Below are 26,511 nucleotides of genomic sequence, written 5' to 3'. Positions count from 1 at the left end.
GGGGGGCTGTGTGTGTTTGTACAAGAGCCTGCGCTGCCCCTGCTGGAGGAAGCTGTGCGTTGCACGCCGTGCGGTGTGATCAGTCACTACCTATAATAAATGTGTGATACAATGACACTCCGGCTGTGGTATATGAGATCAGCCCCAAAGGGTCAACATGCACAAGATCGACACAGGAAAAAGTCGACACAAGCAAAAGGTCAACACATATTTTGTGTCAATGTTGATACCTGAGCATGTCGATCCCCGATTAGCGCACGGCGTCTCCTTACCAGGATAGTAAAGTATTACGTTTTAAAAAAGTTCACTCTTTTTTAATTGTGAAAACCTTTTCTCGTGTCGATCTTTTAGCCATGTCGACCATGTGTATGGTGTTGACCGATTGACTGACAACTTAGACAAGGGGTAATTCAGGCCTGATCGCTTGGCCGCTAATGTGCCGTGGCCATCGATCAGTTGAACCCACCGCCCCACTAGAGTGAAGTCCCGCCTTGTGGATGGATGTGTATGGCTGCACATCGTTATACACTGGGCAGTGCGCATGCTGGTGCGCCGCGATGATGTCATGCCTCATTGCAGCATGACTAGTGTCATCATAGGTGGGTCTAGAAATATGGTAATGGGTGGTCCCAGATCCAAACATTTAAGCAGGTTGGACCTCACTGTGAAAATGGATCTCATGGAAACAGGGCGTGTCATCACAAAAAGGGGCGTGGTATTACACATTAGACCACACAACGTAATGCCCAATTCACATTTTAGCAAACTCCGTAATACCCATTACAAATAAAGCCACCCCCCCCCCCCCCATCATCCCTGCACATGCGCAAACCTACAGTACTTTCCCCCCAACCAGCTGTAATGGGCATGCGTGAGGCCGCGCTATTACCGTGAGATCTCCAGCGCAGCCCAGAGCCAGCAGCGTTGTCCCCACAGCCGTTAAATATTGCGAGGATTACAGGGGACAGTCCCACCGACCGTTACTCCGCGGACTGTCCCTAGCACACGTTAGGTGCCCTGTTCATATATTAGGAAAGAGGTAATCCCCCATTTAACAGAAATGCACTTAATGCTGGTTATACATCTGCCATAGTGAATGAAAAAAGGAGAGGAGAAACCATCCAGCTCCACATACCCCTCACACGGGCACAAGCGGCGGATCAGAACATGGGCACTCCTTACATGGTGTTCCTGTCAGTGAGCATTGTATTATGTGCAGTGGCTGGGCTGGTTCTACAGTAGGTGTACAAGGTGGTTATAATTGCCCCTGGTACCCTTATGGATTTTGGTATAGAACGGTCACCTCTGATGGAGGCTTATCCGAAAATCAGGAGAAGGCTGAAGAAGAACCTTTGCCATCATGTACTCCGAGAGAGGGGTACTTCTCTTAAACCTTGTTATATTCTGATCAGTGTCATCTTGTGATGATATTCATCAGAATAAATACGTTTTTATTTTGTGGGAGTCCCAAGAAAATGAGTCGTGTCCTTTCCTGTTGCTGAGATGCCAGCTTTGTGCTGTGCCCTTCCGTGTTGCTGAGGTGCTAACTTTGTGTCGCGTCCTTCCTCGTTGCTGAGATGCCATGTTTGGGCTGTGTCCTTCCCTGTTGCTGAGATGCCAGCTTTGTGTCTTGTACTTCCCTGTTGCTGAGATGCCAGCTTTGTGTTGTGTCCTTCCCTGTTGCTGAGATGCCAGCTTTGTGTTGTGTCCTTCCCTGTTGCTGAGATGCCAGCTTTGTGCTGTGCCCTTCTGTGTTGCTGAGGTGCTAACTTTGTGTCGCGTCCTTCCTCGTTGCTGAGATGCCATGTTTGGGCTGTGTCCTTCCCTGTTGCGGAGATGCCAGCTTTGTGTCATGTCCTTCCCTGTTGCTGAGATGCCAGCTTTGTGTTGTGTCCTTCCCTGTTGCTGAGATGCCAGCTTTGTTCTGTGTCCTTCCCTGTTGCTGAGATGCCAGCTTTGTGTTGTGTCCTTCCCTGTTGCTGAGATGCCAGCTTTGTGTTGTGTCCTTTCCTGATGCTGAGATGCAGCTTTGATACACTGTTCCTGCTTAATTGCGGCATTTTGCAACCTCTTGACCATCTCTGTTTACACTAATTTGCTCACAGAGCGAATGAATCAGCCTGGACCGTATAACTCTCTGTAGCTTGACTTTAACCCTTTAAGTACCAACATTGCTGTGAGCGATCCTCAAAATATCCGCAATAAATGCCAGCGACGGTCACGGTGACTGTTCTTGTAGTATAAATACAAATACAGACAGGTCAATTAACTGAAGTTTAGTTAAATATTGCACCCCCCAAAAAAGAACAGTGAGAGCAGAGGGTTAATGGGATAGTCTCAGCCTCCATTCATTGTTACAGGGGTTAAACAAGCAAAATATTTTATATTTTTATTTTCTTTTTTAAAGGTCATATTTTTAAATAAGACAAATGCTCCAATCACGTAATAGGCATCTGCTGTCTTATTGACGAAGGCACTCCTTCCAAACCGCTTCCCAATTTTGTTAATTTAGGCTTAATTAAATAATTGACTTTGAAAGCATCTCTAGTACCAATTATGTAAATACAACAAGGCTAATTCAATTAAATCAGAAGACAAATAAAAGGAGTTTATCCGATATTACCTCCCGGATATGAGGGTAAATATTGGGAAGTCTGACGCGGTGACCTGGGAAGGTGCCTGGGGCTCTGAGGTCCGTGGCACACTATGCCAGCTGCAGGTTACATACTACACCTGACTGCTCGGCATCTTATATAACAATTTTGATAAACTAAAAAGCAAAGATTGACATGCACACAGTCTACATTCACAAAAGGTCATTACAAGCAAAACATCGACATGGAAAAGGTTGACACACGATTACGTTTTTGTTCATTTTACGAACTACCCGGTGATTCAGATCAACACAGACCGACATAAAAGCAAGTTTGCAGAACCCAGGTGGAAAACTGCAACGTAATTGTCCTCTCTTTGTATAATCGCCCACCCTCACCCACACACTGTCCTCAGCTCCTAGGAACGAAGTACAGGGCTTCTGCTGAAAAGAGGTTACAGAGTTTTCATGTTCAAAAATTACCGTTTCTTTTTAAACCAAATGAACAAACACAAAAAACAACGCAACGTAATATATTTGGTGGCTAGCGGTAGGGAATGCATTACACTTGTATGCAGGTGCTATCATACAGTATTTCCACATTACCGGTGCCGCTGTCGCCAACACTGGGTGTCAGTGGGGCATTATGTGTGTAAGCAGCACTGCACTACAGGTGGCATTATGTGTGTAAGCAGCACTGCACTACAGGGGGCATTATGTGTGTAAGCAGCACTGCACTACAGGGGGCATTATGTGTGTAAGCAGCACTGCTCAAGGCATTATGTGTGTTATTGTCACAACAAGGGGCATTATGTGTGTAAGTGTCACTGCAGGTGGCATTATGTAAGTGTCACTAGAGGGGGCATTATGTGTGTAAGCATCACTACAGGGGGCATTATGTGTGTAAGTGTCACTGCAGGTGGCATTATGTAAGTGTCACTAGAGGGGGCATTATGTGTGTAAGCATCACTACAGGGGGCATTAAGTGTGTAAGCAGCACTGCAGGTGGCATTATGTGTGTAAGTGGCACTGTAGGTGGCATGTGTGTAAGTGTTACTAGAGGGGGCATTATGTGTGTAAGCATCCCTACAGGGGGCATTATGTGTGTAAGTGGCACTGTAGGTGGCATTATGTGTGTAAGTGTCACTAGAGGGGGTATTATGTATGTAAGCGTCACTACAGGGGGCATTATGTGTGTGAGCAGCACTGCAGGTGGCATTATGTGTGTAAGCATCACAACAGGGGGCATTATGTGTGTAAGTGGCACTGCAAGTGGCATTATATGTGTAAGTGTCACTACAGGGGGCTTTATGTGTGTAAGCAGCACTGCAGATGGCATTATGGGACAGATTCTCTAAGCTTCAAAAGTGATAAAATGGAGAGTGATAAGCAGCCAGCCAATCGGCTACTACCTGCCATGTCACAGACTGTGTTTGAAAAATGTCAGACAGGAGCTGATTGGCTGGCTGTTTATCACTCTCCATTTTATCACTTTTGAAGCTTACAGAATCTGGCCCTATGTGTGTAAGCGGCACTGCAGGTGGCATTATGTGTGTAAGCATCACTACAGGGGGCATTATGTGTGTAAGCAGCACTGCAGGTGGCATTATGTGAGTAAGCATCACTACAGGGGGCATTATGTGTGTAAGCAGCACTGCAGGTGGCATTATGTGTGTAAGCATCACTACAGGGGGCATTATATGTGTAAGCATCACTACAGGGGGCATTATGAGTGTAAGCATCACTACAGGGGGCATTATGTGTGTAAGCAGCACTGCAGGTGGCATTATGTGAGTAAGCAGCACTGCAGGCGGCATTATGTGAGTAAGCAGCACTGCAGGTGGCATTATGTGTGTAAGCGTCACTACAGGGTTAATAGTCTCCCCATGGGTTATCCTAGCCCCAATAAGCTGGCACAAGCTGTGGCTTATCAGGGATCTGCTTTGTCTGCCCCAGGACCTTACAATGTGAGACTCACTTATTCTCTCTCCAGGAGGCTGACTCTACACCCTGCTGTGCCCAAGCGCTGTCTCCTTGTAGTAACTCCCTGCTGGATCGGGCACTGAACAGGCTATTCATCTCAAAGGTCGCTGGCTTGATTTTTATATAATTTTTTTTTTTGGGGGGGGGGGAGTTGGTTACTCACCAATGAATGATTTTGTATTTGCGGGAACGTCCATGAAATGCCCCCCCCCCCCCCCCTCCCCCCTCGTGACTTATCCAGGTTGCAGCTCAGTGGAAGAGTGGCCTAAAAAGTTACCCGGGCCCAGTGACCTGAAAATCCATCCCGGCCGGGTAGAGAGCAGTGCTGGAGCGGGGGTAGACTCAGGTAAGGCTGCAGTGTCCCTAGTGTCACCACTGCATATTCTACCAGTAGGGAGCTGCGTGTCTCCTGTGTTAGGCCCCTGACGTACAGGAGGATCTTACCCAATGGTTGCTTCCATAGGGAAGTGTTTCCCTTGCGGAGAGACTGCTCGGTCTATATATAAATCCTCCTTCCTTTCCTCTGTCTGCAGGTAGCGGCACTATAGCATAATACAGGGGTATTTATTAATGCTCTGACAAATGATTTATATGTGTGAGATACAGTAATACCTTGTTAGTTGCAGCTGCAGGACCAGGCGATCAGTCAGAGCACAAACTGCACAGGAAGCAGCTCTGAAAATGGCTAAAAAATATATTACAAAAATAGCATATTCTCTGATTCATCAAATGTCAGCACCTGGTTGCAGCAGGCTGTGCGGGTAATCTACTGTATGTTGTGTGACCTCTGTCACAGCGGCAATGTGCAGCCATAGGAATACTGGTCCACTAGCCCAGTGGTTCTCAGTCCTCGGTCCTCAAGTACCCCCAACAGTTGACGTTTTCCAGATCACCTGGCAGGTGCACAGGTGCACTCATTATTCACTGACAAATTTTAAAAGATCACAGGTGGAGCTAATTATTACACCTGTGATTGATGACCAAGGTTGGGAACCCCTGCACTAGCCCACCGATGTCACAAGACCATCAGGGAACATGCGCAGTGTGACAGACGCATGGTTAGAAAACAAAAATGCTCCACTGTATAATACATTTGCCCCTCCCATTTAGAATGTTAGCTCTAAAGGCAGGGCCCTCTTTCCTCATGCATTTCCGTCTCTGACTAAAAACATTTGCAATCGAAACGTCCTCGACCCTGTGGTTATCAAATTCTTAAGTCAGTGTCCTGCTGATGCAGCTGTGGTTATGTGCCCTGTACCTGTCCTCTATTGTATACAGCTGTAAGTCACTGTCTCCTGGGTTATATACTGTGTAATAGGGCGCTGCGGATCCCTTGTTCTCTTCCCCCTGATACTTATGTCAGTGTCCCCTGCTGATGCAGCTATGGTTATGTGCCCTGTACTTGTCCTCTATTGTATACAGCTGTAAGTCACTGTCTTCTGGGTTATATACTCTGTAATAGGGCACTGCGGATCCCTTGTTCTCTGCCCCATGATACTTATGTCAGTGTCCCCTGCTGATGCAGCTATGGTTATGTGCCCTGTACTTGTCCTCTATTGTATACAGCTGTCAGTCACTGTCTCCTGGGTTATGTACTCTGTAATAGGGTGCTGCGGATCCTTGTTCTCTGCCCCCTGATACTTATGTCAGTGTCCTCTGCTGATGCAGCTATGGTTATGTGGCCTGTACTTGTGCTCTATTGTATACAGCTGTAAGTCACTGTCTCCTGGGTTATATACTCTGTAATAGGGCGCTGCGGATCCCTTGTTATCTGCCCCCTGATACTTATGTCAGTGTCCTCTGCTGATGCAGCTAGGGTTATGTGCCCTGTACTTGTCCTCTATTGTATTCAGCTGTAAGGCACTGTCTCCTGGGTTATATACTCTGTAATAGTGCGCTGTGGATCCCTTGTTCTCTGCCCCCTGATACTTATGTCAGTGCTGCCTGCTGATGCAGCTATGGTTATGTGCCCTGTACTTGTGCTCTATTGTATACAGCTGTAAGTCACTGTCTCCTGGGTTATATACTCTGTAATAGGGCGCTGCGGATCCCTTGTTATCTGCCCCCTGATACTTATATCAGTGTCCTCTGCTGATGCAGCTAGGGTTATGTGCCCTGTACTTGTCCTCTATTGTATTCAGCTGTAAGGCACTGTCTCCTGGGTTATATACTCTGTAATAGTGTGCTGTGGATCCCTTGTTCTCTGCCCCCTGATACTTATGTCAGTGCTGCCTGCTGATGCAGCTATGGTTATGTGCCCTGTACTTGTGCTCTATTGTATACAGCTGTAAGTCACTGTCTCCTGGGTTATATACTCTGTAATAGGGCGCTGCGGATCCCTTGTTCTCTGCCCCCTGATACTTATGTCAGTGCCGGCTGCTGATGCAGCTGTGGTTATGTGTCCTGTACTTGTCTTCTATTGTGTACAGCTGTCAGTCACTGTCTCCTGGGTTATATACTCTGTAATAGGGCGCTGCGGATCCCTTGTTATCTGCCCCCTGATACTTATGTCAGTGTCCTCTGCTGATGCAGCTAGGGTTATGTGCCCTGTACTTGTCCTCTATTGTATTCAGCTGTAAGGCACTGTCTCCTGGGTTATATACTCTGTAATAGTGCGCTGTGGATCCCTTGTTCTCTGCCCCCTGATACTTATGTCAGTGCTGCCTGCTGATGCAGCTATGGTTATGTGCCCTGTACTTGTGCTCTATTGTATACAGCTGTAAGTCACTGTCTCCTGGGTTATATACTCTGTAATAGGGCGCTGCGGATCCCTTGTTATCTGCCCCCTGATACTTATGTCAGTGTCCTCTGCTGATGCAGCTAGGGTTATGTGCCCTGTACTTGTCCTCTATTGTATTCAGCTGTAAGGCACTGTCTCCTGGGTTATATACTCTGTAATAGTGCGCTGTGGATCCCTTGTTCTCTGCCCCCTGATACTTATGTCAGTGCTGCCTGCTGATGCAGCTATGGTTATGTGGCCTGTACTTGTGCTCTATTGTATACAGCTGTAAGTCACTGTCTCCTGGGTTATATACTCTGTAATAGGGCGCTGCGGATCCCTTGTTATCTGCCCCCTGATACTTATGTCAGTGTCCTCTGCTGATGCAGCTAGGGTTATGTGCCCTGTACTTGTCCTCTATTGTATTCAGCTGTAAGGCACTGTCTCCTGGGTTATATACTCTGTAATAGTGCGCTGTGGATCCCTTGTTCTCTGCCCCCTGATACTTATGTCAGTGCTGCCTGCTGATGCAGCTATGGTTATGTGCCCTGTACTTGTGCTCTATTGTATACAGCTGTAAGTCACTGTCTCCTGGGTTATATACTCTGTAATAGGGCGCTGCGGATCCCTTGTTATCTGCCCCCTGATACTTATATCAGTGTCCTCTGCTGATGCAGCTAGGGTTATGTGCCCTGTACTTGTCCTCTATTGTATTCAGCTGTAAGGCACTGTCTCCTGGGTTATATACTCTGTAATAGTGTGCTGTGGATCCCTTGTTCTCTGCCCCCTGATACTTATGTCAGTGCTGCCTGCTGATGCAGCTATGGTTATGTGCCCTGTACTTGTGCTCTATTATACACAGCTGTAAGTCACTGTCTCCTGGGTTATATACTCTGTAATAGGGTGCTGTGTACCCCTTGTTCTCTGCCCCTGATACTTATGTCAGTGTCCTGTGCTGATGCAGCTATGGTTATGTGCCCTGTACTTGTCCTCTATTGTATACAGCTGTCAGTCACTGTCTCCTGGGTTATATACTCTGTAATAGGGCGCTGCGGATCCCTTGTTATCTGCCCCCTGATACTTATGTCAGTGTCCTCTGCTGATGCAGCTAGGGTTATGTGCCCTGTACTTGTCCTCTATTGTATTCAGCTGTAAGGCACTGTCTCCTGGGTTATATACTCTGTAATAGTGCGCTGTGGATCCCTTGTTCTCTGCCCCCTGATACTTATGTCAGTGCTGCCTGCTGATGCAGCTATGGTTATGTGCCCTGTACTTGTGCTCTATTGTATACAGCTGTAAGTCACTGTCTCCTGGGTTATATACTCTGTAATAGGGCGCTGCGGATCCCTTGTTATCTGCCCCCTGATACTTATATCAGTGTCCTCTGCTGATGCAGCTAGGGTTATGTGCCCTGTACTTGTCCTCTATTGTATTCAGCTGTAAGGCACTGTCTCCTGGGTTATATACTCTGTAATAGTGTGCTGTGGATCCCTTGTTCTCTGCCCCCTGATACTTATGTCAGTGCTGCCTGCTGATGCAGCTATGGTTATGTGCCCTGTACTTGTGCTCTATTGTATACAGCTGTAAGTCACTGTCTCCTGGGTTATATACTCTGTAATAGGGCGCTGCGGATCCCTTGTTCTCTGCCCCCTGATACTTATGTTAGCGCTGCCTGCTGATGCAGCTATGGTTATGTGCCCTGTACTTGTCCTCTATTGTACACAGCTGTAAGTCACTGTCTCCTGGGTTATATACTCTGTAATAGGGCACTGCGGATCCTTGTTCTCTGCCCCCTGATACTTATGTCAGTATCCTCTGCTGATGAAGCTATGGTTAAGTGCCCTGTACTTGTCCTCTATTGTATTCAGCTGTAATTCACTGTCTCCTGGGTTATATACTCTGTAATAGGGTGCTGCGGATCCCTTCTTCTCTGTCCCGATACTTATGTCAGTGTCCCCTGCTGATGCAGCTATGGTTATGTGACCTGTACTTGTTCTCTATTATATACAGCTGTAAGTCACTGTCTCCTGGGTTATATACTGTGTAATACGGCGCTGGGGATCCCTTGTTCTCTGCCCCCTGATACTTATATCAGTGCTGCCTGCTGATGCAGCTATGGTTATGTGCCCTGTACTTGTGCTCTATTGTATACAGCTGTAAGTCACTGCCTCCTGGGTTATATACTCTGTAATAGGGCGCTGCGGATCCCTTGTTATCTGCCCCCTGATACTTATGTCAGTGCTGCCTGCTGATGCAGCTATGGTTATGTGCCCTGTACTTGTCCTCTATTGTACACAGCTGTAAGTCACTGTCTCCTGGGTTATATACTCTGTAATAGGACGCTGCGGATCCCTTGTTCTCTGCCCCCCGATACTTATGTTAGTGTCCCCTGGTTATGTGCCCTGTACTTGTCCTCTATTGTATACAGCTGTAAGTCACTGTCTCCTGGGTTATATACTCTGTAATAGGGCACTGCGGATCCCTTGTTCTCTGCCCCGATACTTATATCAGTGTCCCCTGCTGATGCAGCTATGGTTATGTGCCATGTACTTGTCCCCTATTGTATACAGCTGTAATTCACTGTCTCCTGGGTTATATACTCTGTAATAGGGCACTGTGGATCCCTTCTTCTCTGTCCTGATACTTATGTCAGTGTCCCCTGCTGATGCAGCTATGGTTATGTGACCTGTACTTGTTCTCTATTGTATTCAGCTGTAAGTCACTGTCTCCTGGGTTATATACTGTGTAATATGGCACTGGGGATCCCTTGTTCTCTGCCCCTGATACTTATGTCAGTGCTGCCTGCTGATGCAGCTATGGTTATGTGCCCTGTACTTGTGCTCTATTGTATACAGCTGTAAGTCACTGCCTCCTGGGTTATATACTCTGTAATAGGGCACTGCGGATCCCTTCTTCTCTGTCCCGATACTTATGTCAGTGTCCCCTGCTGATGCAGCTATGGTTATGTGACCTGTACTTGTTCTCTATTATATACAGCTGTAAGTCACTGTCTCCTGGGTTATATACTGTGTAATACGGCGCTGGGGATCCCTTGTTCTCTGCCCCCTGATACTTATGTCAGTGTCCCCTGCTGATGTAGCTATGGTTATGTGCCCTGTACTTGTCCTCTATTGTATGCATCTGTAAGTCACTGTCTCCTGGGTTATATACTCTGTAATAGGGTGCTGCAGATCCTGTGTGGCACCATATAAATTAATAATAATAATCTCTGAATCAGGCAAGTTCCACTGGAGAATTCCCTGGTCCTCCTACGCATTATAATACGTTGAGTTGCAGATGTATTTATGATCGCGACCAACCTCAAATTAGGTGGCAAAGTGGAGAGCTGGGAACCAGAATCCCCTGGGATACTTAATTTCAGCAGCAGATTCAAAGAGAAATGAGGACTTCTCTAAGATTTCAGTGATTAGGCGGCAGAGAGAACCGCCGGTGACTGTCTGGTTCTTGTCTCAAAACATTTTTCACCAGGTGTCAGAAGTCTGGAGAAATAACCTAGTAAGCTCCAATTACTTCCCGATAACTGCTTGGCTGTCTCAGACGTGTGAGGCTGCAACGCAAGGAGCCGCTGAAAGTCTCTCCCCAAAGGCCGTAACCATCATCAATATCACCCTTCAGAAGATCTCACAATGCTTCTGCCTTCTCAGCAAACCCCTCCTGCAGCTTCTCTGTGCGCTGGGCTAATGAGCGACCCAAGAAGCCTTTCTGCATTTCCACAGTCAGCGTTAACCCTGGAACCAGCGACGCAGCACATGGTTCTGCGTCTTCCTCTTATGCTCCCAATCATAGGGGTAAATTTACTAAGGTCGGCCGTGCGAATGGGATCGGTCGTAGACGGCCCGACAATACGAATGGAGAATACAATCCTACCGTATTCTCAAGATTCATATTTCCCAATGTCGTAGCCGTTTGCATTTTGCTTCCGGAAATACGACCGCCAAGTATGTACGAGCCACCAGCATCGTACGGATCTGTCAGATCAGTGTGATGCTGGGCAGTGAAAAAAAAACAGTGTGAGGTCCCGACACCTGCAAATAACCCATCTATAAGTCATTGAGCTGGTCCTGGTTGCAGAAATATAGGGGGGACTATGACTGGGGTCCACCTGTATTTTTATAACCAGCACATGGCTCATGCACCAGTCCTGGTTCCCAAAATACAGGGGACAAATGGAGTAAGAGGTTCCCAGTATTTTGTAAACCAGCAACGGGCCCAAACAGCCAGCAGGCTAATGCCACAGCTGGGGGAGACTACTTATACCAGCACCCCTGGCCAAAGCACCCCCCAATATAGGATCTCCCCCTTCCAGGGCACCCCCAGCCCGGGCTGAAGTTCGGGGCTGTCCCCGATGCCCCAGGGCAGTGGGCACCGGGCTGATAGTAATAAAGTTTAAAAATAAGATGAATGAACTATTGGATTATGTTGTGGAACTAGAAGTCCCAGAAAGCCTCCTCCGCATGCTGGGACTTGGATAAGCACAAATCCCAGCATGCGGGGAATTAAAGGGCCCTCTGGGTCTTGTAGTTCTACCACATATCTAATAGCCGAATATAACACAGAGTTTGTCCCCGTTTTTGATGGTGATATTCAGTACGATACTGTGTCCACCTACTGTATCATGCATTTGTGATTTTGAGAATCCCACGAAGAAGTCCCCTTAAGTGACAAATTGCATAGGATTCTTATTTACCAGCCATTGATGAAGTCCCTCACACACAGAAGGGTGCGGGCAGGAAGCGGTTGCATCTCCTCTACAATGGCTGTGAGATAATATGACACACTTAAATGGGATAAAAGCAATTTTATACTATACTTATACGTGTAATAAAGAATAGTAATATACTGAATTTCACTAACACATTTATCCAACTTCTTTTCTTCTGTACTGATCTACACACAGGAACATTTGTGTAAATAAGATTTACAGTCATTGTGAAATAAAGCATATTTACATATTGTTCTTCATGAAATGACTTTAATGGACACAAAAATAATAAAAAAAGGTGAAATATACTGTATACTGTAACAGCTACAGACTCCAATACACGTAATTATGAAACAGAAAGTTGGGATTAGAATTGCTTTTTCTTTTGTATAACTCTGAAGCATGGAAAGGATTACACAATTATCCCTAAGCATACACAATAAGTGGGTTATTGGTATATTAAATGTTATTTTGTTCTGAACAATGGACTGTCTGCAACTTAGTGGCACTTGTGAGGGTACGAGTTCCTCAATCACTCAGACACCGAGCAGATGAAACCAGAAGAATGGTTTATTTTCCACAGCACGCACAAATAGACAATAAACAGTGGCAAAGGTAAATTGCAGAGTAGAAAGATATTCAGGTAGCAGGCCCAAACAGACAGTCCTTGTATAGTCACAGTCCCAGATCAGTTCCACAGGGCAAACTATCACTTGTCCACACAGCTGTGATAGCAGAAAACTGTATAAGTCCACAAAACACTGGCAACTCCACAGAAGCGAGGATGAGGCGTTCCACAAGACACAGGTAGAGCATACCTCTGAACCTTAAGACTGCGACTAACCTCCTTCCTCCTCTCTTCTCCTTCAGCTCTCTCTGGTCTGACCAAAAAACACTTTTTAAAACATTTCAAATTCCCACGGTGATCGCATCATCTGTGGGGTTGCCCAATTTCCTGATTGGTGGATTCAAGCATAAGGTATATCCCACCTTCAATCCACAGTTGTCCAACTGCTGCTCCCAACCCCTGCTGTGTCTGGTTCCACAAAGTCTGCTAGAGCCCAGAGGTTTACAAAGAATTGTAAACCCCCGTGTGGAGATGGTTCCTCTGCTATCTCTTTCCTGTAAATAGCAGCAAAATAGCAGGGTAATTGGATCACCCCCTGTGGAGATTGCATTTTGGGAGGACAGTTTATGATAACCCTTTTCCTGTCAGGGCACGGGCAAATGGTATCAATGGTATAATGCTTACATGAATAAAGTCCTGGGAAATACAGACATACATAGGGAACAATAGGGCTAAAATGTACATTAATTACTGTGGAGTAGAGGATGTCACAATTCACTTATCGCCAATGCAATTCCTTCACATTTCCTCCCCCACATTTTAGTCCATGTTCCTGGTGTCCTGGGTAATGGCAAGGGCTGGTCTCCTGGTGTTAGGTGGCACTGGGTCTGGTTCCTGCTGACGGGATAGGCCATCCGCGTTTCCATGATCTTTACCCTTTTTGTGAGAAATAGAGAAGTTGTACAGTTGTAGGGCTAAGCTCCACCTCAGTAACCGTCCATTGTCTCCAGCTGTACGTTGTAGAAAACTAAGGGGGTTATGATCTGTTACCACTGAAAACTCACGCCCATACACATAGGGCTGCAACTTCTTTAGTGCCCAGACGATGGCTAGGCACTCCTTTTCAATGGTGGCGTAGGCTATCTCGCGGGCAACTAGTTTTCGGGAAATAAAGGCAACTGGGTGCTCACACCCATCCTCCCCTATTTGACTTAGCACAGCTCCTATTCCACAAGCTGAAGCATCTGTTTGCACAATGAACCGCCGGCGGAAGTCAGGGGCGGCTAACACTGGGGACCGGGACAAGATGTCCTTAAGCTGGGAGAAAGCCTGCTCGCAGTCAGGGGTCCAGTCAATGTTTCGGGTGTACTTTTTGGTCGTTAGGTCAGTCAGTGGTTTGGCAATGGTGCTGTACTGAGGAACAAATTTACGATAGTACCCCGCTGTGCCCAGGAAGGCACGTACCTGTTTTTGGTTAGTGGGGTGAGGCCACTTCAGAATGGCCTCAATTTTTGCTGGTTCTGGACGAATACGGCCTCCCCCAACCCTGTGGCCAAGGTACAGCACCTCTGCCATCCCCATCTGACACTTATCCGGTCTGATTGTCAACCCTGCCTGGCTAATCTCTGCTAAAACCTGGGCTACATGCTGCAGATGATCCTCCCAGGTCTCACTAAAAATTGCTATATCATCCAGGTAGGCCTGGGCAAACTCCTGACACCCTGTCAGTATGCGATCTACTGTACGCTGGAAGGTGGCAGGGGCATTCTTCATCCCGAAGGGCATGTCAGTAAATTCAAAAAGCCCAAATGGGGTATTGAACGCTGACCTCTCCTGTGCCTCTCTGGTAAGGGGTATCTGCCAGTACCCCTTGCTAAGGTCCAGGGTGGACACATAGCGAGCCATCCCCAACCTGTCTAACAGCTCATCTACCCGGGGCATGGGGTATGCGTCTGTCACTGTCACCTCATTCAGCTTCCTATAGTCCACGCAGAAGCGTGTACTCCCATCCTTCTTGGGCACTAAGACCACGCTGGAGGCCCAGGGACTATTTGATGGCACAATGACCCCAAGCGCCAGCATTTCGTCTACCTCTTTTTTCATCATATTGAGCACCTCGGGATTCAGCCGATATGCTGGTTGCCTAATGGGCCGAGTTGCTCCGGTGTCGACATGATGGGCTGCTACATGAGTGCGTCCTGGCCTGCTAGTGAACTGAGGCCCCACTAGCTCCAAAACCTCCCTCATTTGTCGGGTCTGGGTTTCAGTTAACTGTGTGCCTATGGGCACGGCCTCCACCCCCACATCCTTCTTGGTTGCTGCCAGAATGTCAGGGATGGGGTCAGTCTCTGGGTCATCCATTGGTGGGCAGCAGATTGCCACAGCCCCTATTTCCCTGGTGACATATTTTTTTAATCTATTTATGTGGTAGGTGCCCACCCGCTTCCCGGTTTGATCTAGGGCAATGATATAATCTACCTGCCCCTGTCGGTCCACTACAGTATATGGCCCTGCCCAGGTCGCCTGTAACTTGTGCTTTCGTACAGGTACCAGTACCATCACTTTCTGACCCACTTCCAACTCCCGTTCACGTGCATGCTGGTTGTAATACTTGCACTGCCTTCCCTGTGCCTCCAGCATATGGTCATGCGCCAGCTGCATTAGCCTTTGCAGTCTCTCCCTCATTTGGGCCACATATTCTAAGACCGGAACCTCCGGTTCCTGGAATGATCCTTCCCAGCTTTCCCTGACTAAGTCGAGAGGACCCCGGACCCTTCTGGCATATAGTAACTCAAAAGGGGAGAACCCGGTAGAATCTTGCCTTACTTCGCGGTATGCGAATAGAAGCTGTTGCAAGGATTTCTCCCAGTCTCCCCCCTCTGATTCAGCATATGCCCGTAGCAACTGCTTAAGGGTCGCATTAAATCGCTCACACAATCCGTTTGTTTGGGGGTGATAGGCAGTAGTGCGAAAGGGATGGACCCCAAATTTGGCCCATATGGTCTGCAGTAAGTCCCCTTGAAATTGCGCACCTTGGTCGGTGACCACTTCTTCGGGAAATCCCACACGACTAAAGATATCCATGAGAGCCTGGGCAATATGCTCAGCATCTATGGATGCCAGCGCCACCGCCTCTGGGTACCTAGTCGCATAGTCAACCACAGTCAGTATGTATTTCTTTCCTGTTCTGCTCGGTTTCTTAAAAGGCCCAACAATGTCCATGGCCACTCTCTTGAATGGCTCACTGATCACAGGCATGGGTTGTAGGGGGACACGACGTGGGGGTCCCCCGAGGCGTTGACAGACCCCACATGACTCTCTATACTGTCTTACCTCCTGGTTTATTCCTGGCCAGAAGAAGTGCCGCAGCAGTCGGGCCCGGGTTTTACGAATCCCTAAATGGCCTGCTGAGGGGATGTCATGGGCAAGTGCTAGCAATCGCGCACGGTACTGCTGGGGAACAATTAACTGTTTCCTAGGGACTTCGGGCTCTAATGGGTCTGCTTTTGCTGGCACCCTGTACAGTCTCCCCTCCTCCCACTGAATGCGATCCTCCTGAGTTCCCCAATCACTCCGTCCTGCTGCCCTGCGGAGGCTAGCTAGGGACGGATCTGTTTGTTGGGCTTCCATAAATTCCACTCTATCTACCTCCCCCAGATTCACGTCACAGTCAAGCAAGTCTGGTACCATGTTACTCACCGGCGGTGGCTCAGGGGCTGTAGCAGTAATTCCTGGTGCTGGCGGGAGAGGGCCCTCAGGTGCTATCTCTCCAGCCTGTGACTGGCTCCGGGTGATAGCTCCCACGAAACAACTGGCCAATCCACCACCCAAATCATTTCCTAGAATAACATGGGTCGGGAGCCCTTCCAGAAGTCCCACGTTCACTTCCCCAGAGTCCTGACCCCAATCCAAGTGTACCCGGGCCATGGGGATGACAGTGATCTGCCCCCCTGCCATGGAGATCTTAATTTTCCGTTGCTTCAGTAGTTGGCAGGGGGGGATTAATTCTGGGCGGATAAGGGTGATGGAGGCACCCGAATCTCTTAACCCCTGCAGTTCCTTCCCATTAACTTTTACAGGCTGTAGATGTGGCTTCATGTTATCCGGGGTGGCTTTTCCAATAGCTGCTACCACCTCCACCTGGTATACTACTTCCTCCGCCTCTGGCGCATCAGGACAGTACTCCCCTCCCCCTCCCCCAAATGATGGTTCCTGGCACACAGCTACTCGAGGCAAGGCATGTCGGGCACCTGGAAATGGTCCTCTTCCCCGGGGGCAATCTCGGCGGACATGACCCACCTTGTCACAGTTGTAGCAGCGACGGGCTCCTGGTAGCTCGGGTCCCCAAGGCCGGGGGTTGGGGGGCTGTGGAGCTGGGCGTTGGGGGGCCGCCGGTAGATCCCGATCTGGCTGGGCCCGTCGGAGATTAGTCTTTTCCTCGATGTTGGTCCCTCTCCACCGAGGCCTGTTAGCTGTGAACTCGTCCGCTAGTTGTGCCGCTTTCTCGGGGGTGGTAGGGGTCCGATCTGCTACCCATTCTCTGATCTCAAGAGGCATCTTGTTCAGCAGCTGCTCCAAGATAAAAGCATTTTTAATATCTTTTACAGTAAGGGCCTGCTTCACGGACAGCCACTTATCACAGTTCCTCCGCAACAGGTTATTAAACTCTGTAAATGAAGAATCGCCTTTTCGGGTTATGGTGCGAAACTTCACACGGTATGATTCAGCAGTCACCGCATATCTAGCAAGCAGGACACTTCGTACCTCCTCATATACCAGCACCTGCTCTGGGCTCAGGGCATGGAATGCTTCCAGAGCCCTTCCTCTCAGACTGGGGAACAGAAATCGAGGCCACTCTGCTGCCTCAATTCCATGCAAAGTCATAACAGATTCAAACATCTGCAAATGGGTATCAATATCCGAACCGGCATCATCAAAAGGTGGGATGTCATTATATCTCAGCCTGGCCACCTGGCTTACTGATGCTGCCGTAGTGGGTATAGAGGACTGCAACCCCAATGCAGCTCCCAAAACTGAGGCTCCTTGTCCCAGAGCTGCCAGCAAGTCCTGCAACTGATCTGCATTTCCAACAGGCAGCGCAGCCCCTGAAGCATTTGTCCTGTTGGCCCCCTGCACCTCGTTCCGCTCTAGGACGGGGTCCTCATCGTCCTCCTGTCCAGGGTGTTCTTGGTCCCATTGTGCCAGCTTTGCCATTAATGCTGCTTTGGTGTCCAATGCCTCAAACTCAATCTGCCTCGTACGGCACAGATCCTGCAGTTGATCCTTTTTGCTGTATCGGTAGCATAGTGGTGCTGGATCCATTCCCTGAGGTGTTTATGACTCGTTGCTCGAAGGTTGGTGTCTGAGTGGTCCCGCTGCTGCCGCCAAATGTGAGGGTACGAGTTCCTCAATCACTCAGACACCGAGCAGATGAAACCAGAAGAATGGTTTATTTTCCACAGCACGCACAAATAGACAATAAACAGTGGCAAAGGTAAATTGCAGAGTAGAAAGATATTCAGGTAGCAGGCCCAAACAGACAGTCCTTGTATAGTCACAGTCCCAGATCAGTTCCACAGGGCAAACTATCACTTGTCCACACAGCTGTGATAGCAGAAAACTGTATAAGTCCACAAAACACTGGCAACTCCACAGAAGCGAGGATGAGGCGTTCCACAAGACACAGGTAGAGCATACCTCTGAACCTTAAGACTGCGACTAACCTCCTTCCTCCTCTCTTCTCCTTCAGCTCTCTCTGGTCTGACCAAAAAACACTTTTTAAAACATTTCAAATTCCCACGGTGATCGCATCATCTGTGGGGTTGCCCAATTTCCTGATTGGTGGATTCAAGCATAAGGTATATCCCACCTTCAATCCACAGTTGTCCAACTGCTGCTCCCAACCCCTGCTGTGTCTGGTTCCACAAAGTCTGCTAGAGCCCAGAGGTTTACAAAGAATTGTAAACCCCCCTGTGGAGATGGTTCCTCTGCTATCTCTTTCCTGTAAATAGCAGCAAAATAGCAGGGTAATTGGATCACCCCCTGTGGAGATTGCATTTTGGGAGGACAGTTTATGATAACCCTTTTCCTGTCAGGGCACGGGCAAATGGTATCAATGGTATAATGCTTACATGAATAAAGTCCTGGGAAATACAGACATACATAGGGAACAATAGGGCTAAAATGTACATTAATTACTGTGGAGTAGAGGATGTCACAATTCACTTATCGCCAATGCAATTCCTTCACAGCACTATCTTTATATATTGGATGTGGGGCGGATCCAGGAGAAAATGACAGTGGGGGGCACCATGATAGGGGAGGGGGGGGCGATAGTGGTGCCAGTGTGCCCGCTCAGAGAGTGGAGAGAGAGAGATAGAGGAGGAGAGCAGAGAGATGGTGGGAATGGGATTATAAATAGCCCCTGGCCTTTTAAGTACACAGGCCCACCTTGGCGTCAAACATGAAGTATGCAGTTGTGCGTGTATCTAAGGTACGTGCGGTTTAAAAAAGGGGTGTGGCCTCGTGAAAAGGGGGAGTGTCCTTGAGTGTAGTGTACCACACCATATACCACTTCTGCACATTATTCTACACAAAATTCACATAATGCCACATGAATTGAGCCAAATTTCACCTAATGCCACACAGATTACATGAAAATTCACAATATGCTCAACAAAGAACGACATTGCGCGCCAGGCCGCAAGCGAGTTCCGATTGGCTCGCAGACCTGACAGGTGGCCGCAGCAACACACGATTTAAAAAATCGGGAACCGGGATCGAGGGCTGCTGCACTAGTGCTCTCTGACACTGAATACAGCCAGGTACTCGACGCTCTCTGCCCGGGTGCCCCCCCCTAAATCCGCCAGTGGATGTGCTGTTTTGTTATACCATTAGCCAAATAAATCTGGATACCAGATACTCTAATTAACAAGAAAAAAGGCAGTCACCCAGGGGTGAAGAAAGGTGGGCACCAATAGATGGGTTGTTTTATCCAGCAGCTCACACCATACCTGCCTACTTTTAAAAACTCCTCTCCGGGAGAAGTCCGGAGAGGAGTGAATGGGGGGTGGGACGAGGCAAAGTTTCGGGGGCGGGGTGAGGCTGACGTCATCTAGCCGTGCCCCCACGATAAGCAGTCACATTAATTTGCGGGTCTGTGGATGGGGGGAGGGGTTAAAATGATTCAAAATGTTTTATTCTAGCCCTGCTCCTCCCTCGGACGCACGAAAATCATAATTTTATACAGCAGGGAAGGGGGGAGCAGGGGCTGTGGTCAAAATGCGGGAGACTTACCCACCTTCCCGGGGGGCCGGGAGGGGGACCCAATTTGCGGTAGGCAAGTGTGGCTCACACACAGAGAAAGGTCACTCCCCAACAACAAAGCAAGTAGACAAAAGGTGTCAAAAGGAGTAAAAATCACATATAATTATTGCCAAGACAGTGCAATGGTACAAAATCACAGAAAACAACTATGGTATATTGAGAGAGATTTGGGATATATGGAAAGTGAAATATAAGTATACTTAAGGCAGCCCCACTTGTTCCTAGAATGCTTCCTTGAAGAAATTGGTGGTCCCAATAATATAAAAAAAAAACCTTGATTTTGTGGGAAAAAAATTGACAAAATGCTGCACTGTACCATTGTACACAATATGCATTGCTGGGATTTGGGGTCTTGTTATCTAACCTGAGATTGTCGAGGTAACAGAAAGTTGTCGCTCGTTACAATATATTTATGTGAATATTTCTGGCCAAATAAACGGGTTTAGATACTACAGCAGATAAAGGAACATCTGCTAAGACAGTAGAATCCAAAATCTGTTTAATCGGCTCATTATCCGTCGGCCACTGGAAGCATATGGACGTAATTAGCAATGTGGTAACAATATGGTATTTTATTTCTATAACATGCAATAAATACTGGCGCGGTGGGTGCAGAGCAGCTCGAGGTGTAAAGGGCCCATGGCAGACAGTGCAAGTAGGATTACTGTACACATTGCCTTATAGTCCTTTCTGCGCCTGTCACCGAAGCCATTTTATTATTTACAGGTCAATTACCACCAGCTGGGTATATTATATAGCAGGAATAGGACTGCAGGCGTGCCAAACGACCCCTCCCAGTGCGCCAGGTCCAGGGTGACTCGAACACAATGTGCGTCTTTCTCACTTAATTTCATAAATGTAATAACTGAAAGTAACAAAATCACGTTACCGACTTTTACTGACCAATAAGATGTGCGACATTTGTACGTCTATGTGTGACTTGTGCCCCATACACACTGGGCGATATACCGAGCGATATCATTCATTTTAGCCCTTCTGAGTGATATCATTCATTATAGTGTGTATGTTGACAAATATGCACAATGCGCGCTCCCGGGGGTCATTAAAGACACGCCCTGTTGTCTATACATGTGCAGACAAGACTGTCCCCACCAATCCCGGAACCATGTACGCACTGAATCTGTGTACCACGATAAAGCCACCACAGCGTTTTCAGTACTTGTGTAGTTTCACGGCGCCACTAGATAGGATACGATTTAGTATGCGATTTGGCATAAGATATCGCATAAGATATAGTATAAGATTTACTATCCATTTCATTACCCCACTATCCACTAGGGCGTGGAGTTGATTTTATATAGCGTGGCGAGCGCATCGAGCCACCGAGCCCAAAGCGTGGCGAGGGGACACGGATGTTGTTTCAAAGCAAGTCACCAATATCGCATGCCATTTGCATGCAATTCCATAAAATACATTCCGTGTACCATCACGGGGCTCGCTCCGCTCGCCACGCTGCGGGCTCGGTGCCCTCGCCACGCTATATAGAATCAACTCCACGCCCTACTGGATAGTGGGGTAATGAAATGGATAGTAAATCTTATACTATATCTTATGCGATATCTTATGTCAAATCGCATACTAAATCGTATCATAGAAACATAGAAACATAGAATTTGACGGCAGATAAGAACCACTTGGCCCATCTAGTCTGCCCCTTTTTTTAAACATGTTACCTCAAACCATATTTGATCCTTATTTTTTTGTAAGGATATCAATATGCTTATCCCAAGCATGTTTAAATTGTACTACTGTATTTGCGTCTACCACCTCTGTTGGGAGGCTATTCCACTTATCTACTATTTTTTCTGTGAAAAAATTCTTCCTCGCATTTCCCCTGAATCTTCCTCCCTCTAGTTTCAGTGCATGTCCTCGTGTTCTGTTGCTCCTCTTCCTGTGAAGAATGTCTCCCACCTGTACCTTGTTAAAGCCCTTGATATATTTGAAAGTTTCTATCATGTCCCCCCTTTCCCTTCTCTGCTCTAAACTATACATATTAAGATCTTTTAGTCTTTCCTGGTACGTTTTGTGATGTAGGCCATGCACCATTTTAGTTGCTCTTCTTTGTACAGTCTCTAATGTATTTATATCCTTCTGGAGATATGGCCTCCAGAACTGAACACAATACTCTAGGTGAGGTCGTACCAATGACCTATACAGTGGCATTATTACTTCTTTCTTTCTACTGCTGATACCTCTCCCTATGCAACCAAGCATCTGACTTGCCTTCTTCATTGCTTTGTTACATTGCCTACCTGCTTTTAAGTCCCCTGAAATGGTGACACCTAGATCCCTCTCTTCCTCAGTAGTTTCCATTATAGTGCCATTTATACTATATTGAGTCTTTGGATTTCTGAGACCCAAGTGCATGATTTTGCATTTTTTGGCTTTAAACTGTAGTTGCCATTCTCTTGACCATTTCTCTAATCTGCCTAGATCCTCAATCATTTGTTTTACCCCTCCTGGTGTGTCTACCCTGTTGCATACCTTTGTGTCATCTGCAAAAAGGCACATTTTACCCTCAATTCCATTAGCAATATCACCAATCCTATCTAGTGGCGCCGTGAAACTACACAAGTACCACTTTTTCTTAAGCCACGTTCCACTGCCACTTTTTATGTGTTTAATCCATTGCTGGTAAAGTATGAGGACTCATCTGTATTTATCCACATGTGGGTGCCAATAATCCCGTTATGGAAAGCCCTCACTGCACCATCTCCTACAGTATAGTGAATTATCCTGGAAATGACAGTGGTCTGTATCCAATGCGCAGATCTGATCCATGTCATACAGAGAACTCCTGTGGCTGTGGCTAGGGAAGCCAATCCCGGGGCATTTTTTCAATCCCGGAATTCGGGATTAAAAAATGCCCAATCCCGGGATCCCCGGGATCGGCTTCCCTACTATTAAAAACCCACCTCGGCCGCCCCTCATATTTACTTACAGATGCGTGGTGCGGCCAGGTGGGTGGGCGAGATGGGGTGATGGAGCCCGGGCTGGTCCACTGGTGGCCCGGTGTGCCGGCAGGTCTGCTGCTGGGCGGGCGGGCTGGTCCGGGGACAGGATGGAGGCAGACAGCCTGTGCGCTGCGCAGACCCGCACTGCCCGGGATGGGAGAAGCCGGGCAGCTGCTGAGCACCCGCTCAGACGCTGCCTGGCATTAGACATTCAGACGTTGCCAGGACTTTGGGCCTGATTCAGAGATGATCGCTGATCAGAGAATTGACAAATCAAACGGCTGTGCATGCAAACCATACGCATTGCACAAATAGGGACAGAAAATGCATACAGTATGTAATGTGACGGAGATGAACTGACAGGAAGCCGGTATTTGGGGGTAGTACCCGTCCGTGAATGGAGGAATGATGATACAAATGACACAATTTCCATGTACATTACATAGAACATTTCCCATTCCTGTCACTTTATTTACTGCAGGTGTTTGTGTTTAGCGCGGTGGGGACTTACGCTGGACACTGCCTTGGTGTCTTCTCTTACACAGTGACATATATAAGTGTAATACAATCGTACACGAGATACAAAACAGAGATCTTACTGTAGGTTTCCCGCAGTATACATGGCCGCAGATCCACCTGGATATCAGCAATATCAATTTTGTTTTAATATATGAATTCCCTGCACAGGACTCACAAGCGAAACTATGTATGGGAGCAAATTGTCCATTGTCATAAGCAAACGGACCCCCCCACCCCATTCTCTTGGCAAGTGCATTAAAATTATGACAACAATAGCACTGGTATATAATATGATCAGTAGAGCTGTCACCACATCATGCAGTGTAAGGGACAGAGCGGAGCTGCCACCACATCACGCAGTGTAAGGGACAGAGCGGAGCTGCCACCACATCACGCAGTGTAAGGGACAGAGCGGAGCTGCCACCACATCACGCAGTGTAAGGGACAGAGCGGAGCTGCCACCACATCATGCAGTGTAAGGGACAGAGCAGAGCTGTCACCACATCATGCAGTGTAAGGGACAGAGCGGAGCTGCCACCCCATCATGCAGTGTAAGGGACAGAGCGGAGCTGCCACCACATCATGCAGTGTAAGGGCCAGAGCGGAGCTGCCACCACATCATGCAGTGTAAGGGACAGAGCAGAGCTGCCACCACATCATGCAGTGTAAGGGACAGAGCAGAGCTGCTGCACATGCTCAGTGTACCAGCTTCTTCTACCACATTTACTGTATGTGCGGATCTGAGCCCTCAAACACAAATCACAATGGACCAGAGAGTAGCTGCCAGGAGGAAGAGACAGGAGCCTTACTATGAAGTGGGAGATTGCGAGCTTAGAAAGTGCAGTACTGGTTCTCTAATGTTTGTGTATTTATTTATTATTATTATTAAATATTTAACCTTTTCTTGACCAATTATCTTATTTAAATGCTTGAAACAGCCTGTACTATAGACCATCTGTACTGTTAAATATTAATACTGTATTCCAAACAGTATCCAGTGTATAAAATTACCCATTTTCAGGGTTGTTACCGCTCCCCCAGATTCCCGTACTTACTCCAATGCAGAGTGGGAGATTTTGGAAACCCAATATTTTGGATATTTGGAACCCCCCCCCCCTCTAAAAATCCTGCATTTGCCACTGCATTGTCATTTATTCCCATACAAGACCAGATTTGTGATCCAACCAGAAAGATTGGACAGATAACCTGATGTTGTACATCCAGGACAGATCATCCAGGACAGATAACCTGATATTGTGCATCCAGGATCAGAGAGATTGGACAGATAAGCTAATAGTGTGTATACAACATTACAGTTATGACCTCTCTCCTATGCACACAAGCAGCACATATAACATTGGTAGACGGGCGACAGAAAGTGCTTTTAGAAGTTTTCATTGTCAAAATATTTAAAATATAAAAAAAAAACAATGAAGATTATATTACTCTATGTGCTGTATACAGTATACAGTATATGATGAATATACTAACTGTGCTTTATATACTGTAGATTTGTTATCTGCGTTCTCTGTGTGTCTTTGTTGCCTAAAGTTGTGGATTTGAAATATATTTATTTCTCTTTGTTTCACCCTGAAATGTGAGAAATGGGGACATACTGTAGGGGGAGATGGTTATTGTTATTTTATAAAGAGTTACAATCTGTAGGGGGAGATGGTTACTGTTATTTTATAAAGAGTTACAATCTTTCCTTACTGACTAAGTCCCCCCAAGGCACGAAAAGCGTTGGTGAGAGAGACGGAGACTGGAAGTTCGGGGAGGCCTGATCGGAAGCACCCACAGGCGCCGCTACAGCAAAAAGCCGATACAGCAGAAGCCGCCAAAGCGGCGCAACAAGGAGAAGATATAACTACAAAAAAGGCCCACAAGTAAGCTAGGGTTAGTTAGTTGTCTCCCACTGCACTACAGAAATAAACTATCCGCAAAAGTACTGTTACCTTCCGCCTCCGCAAAAATGCTGTAAACATCCTAGATATTGCTATTTATTTTATTTGTATTTTTATTATTATTTTTTCTTTTTTTCACTCTCACTATATATATTTTAACCTTTCCTATTCACATATTTTTAACCCATTCACTTTCTTGCCTAAACTTTTTTTTTAAAAGCGCTTTTTTCCCAAATATAACGATAAACCATAATAAACACAGAGCAGCTAACAGAAAAATCGGCGCAGATCCCAAATCTACAGTACATACTTGCACAATCTGTTCCTTAGTGTTTTTTCTTTTTCATCTTTCGTCATTTATAAAAAATGTACTTGTGAAAGAAATGGTGAGAAAGGTTTGTAGCAGTTATGTGAAGTTTCTGTGTGTGTGTGTGTGTGTGTGAAGATACGGAACACCTATTACGTATCAGGATTCAGTATTGAATCCCGGCGTTCAGAATCCCGACGCCGGAATCCCGACAGCCGAAATGCCGACAAGGGGGTGACGTGGATCGCCCCCCCCTTGCGGGCTGCTGCGCTCGCCACGCAGCGGGCCCGGTGCCTCGCTACACTCGGCACGCTAATTTATTCTCCCTCCAGGGGTGTCGTGGACACCCCAGGAGGGAGAATGTGTCGGTATTTCGGCGGTCGGGATTCTGAACGCCGGGATCCCGACCGCCGGGATTTTAACTGCATCCCACGTATCACATCATAGGAGGACTTCAGCGTTCCCTTCTCCTTTCTCACAAATACACTTTCCAAGGAAATAACTTTAAAGAGGGATTATTTAATTCCTAATTTGCCATTCCTTAGGGCCCGATTCAAACTTGATCGCACAGCCCTGCTACACATCCAGTCACAGCCATGCCAATCCATCTAATGATTTCTGAACTGGGCACAAATCCTCACAGGCGCTACGTAGCTATGCGATCAGTTCTGAATTGGGCACTCAGTCCCCAATTGTTCCCAAAAGCAAATTAAATGAGCATCAACAACATCGCCATCTACAGGTGATAACACAAACTACACAAAACACCAACATCACACAGATTCATAAATCTACAGTTATATCAGTCGCCGTTTTTTCTTTGCTAATAAAACCAGTTATTTCGATTTAAAATTCATAGAGAAACTTTTCATTTCTCCTATAACAGTATTTCAG

Source organism: Crinia signifera, chromosome 6 (genome assembly GCF_055691185.1).
Source record: "Crinia signifera chromosome 6, ASM5569118v1, whole genome shotgun sequence".
NCBI lineage: Eukaryota > Metazoa > Chordata > Amphibia > Anura > Myobatrachidae > Crinia > Crinia signifera.
This window is presented reverse-complemented; position numbering follows the sequence as displayed.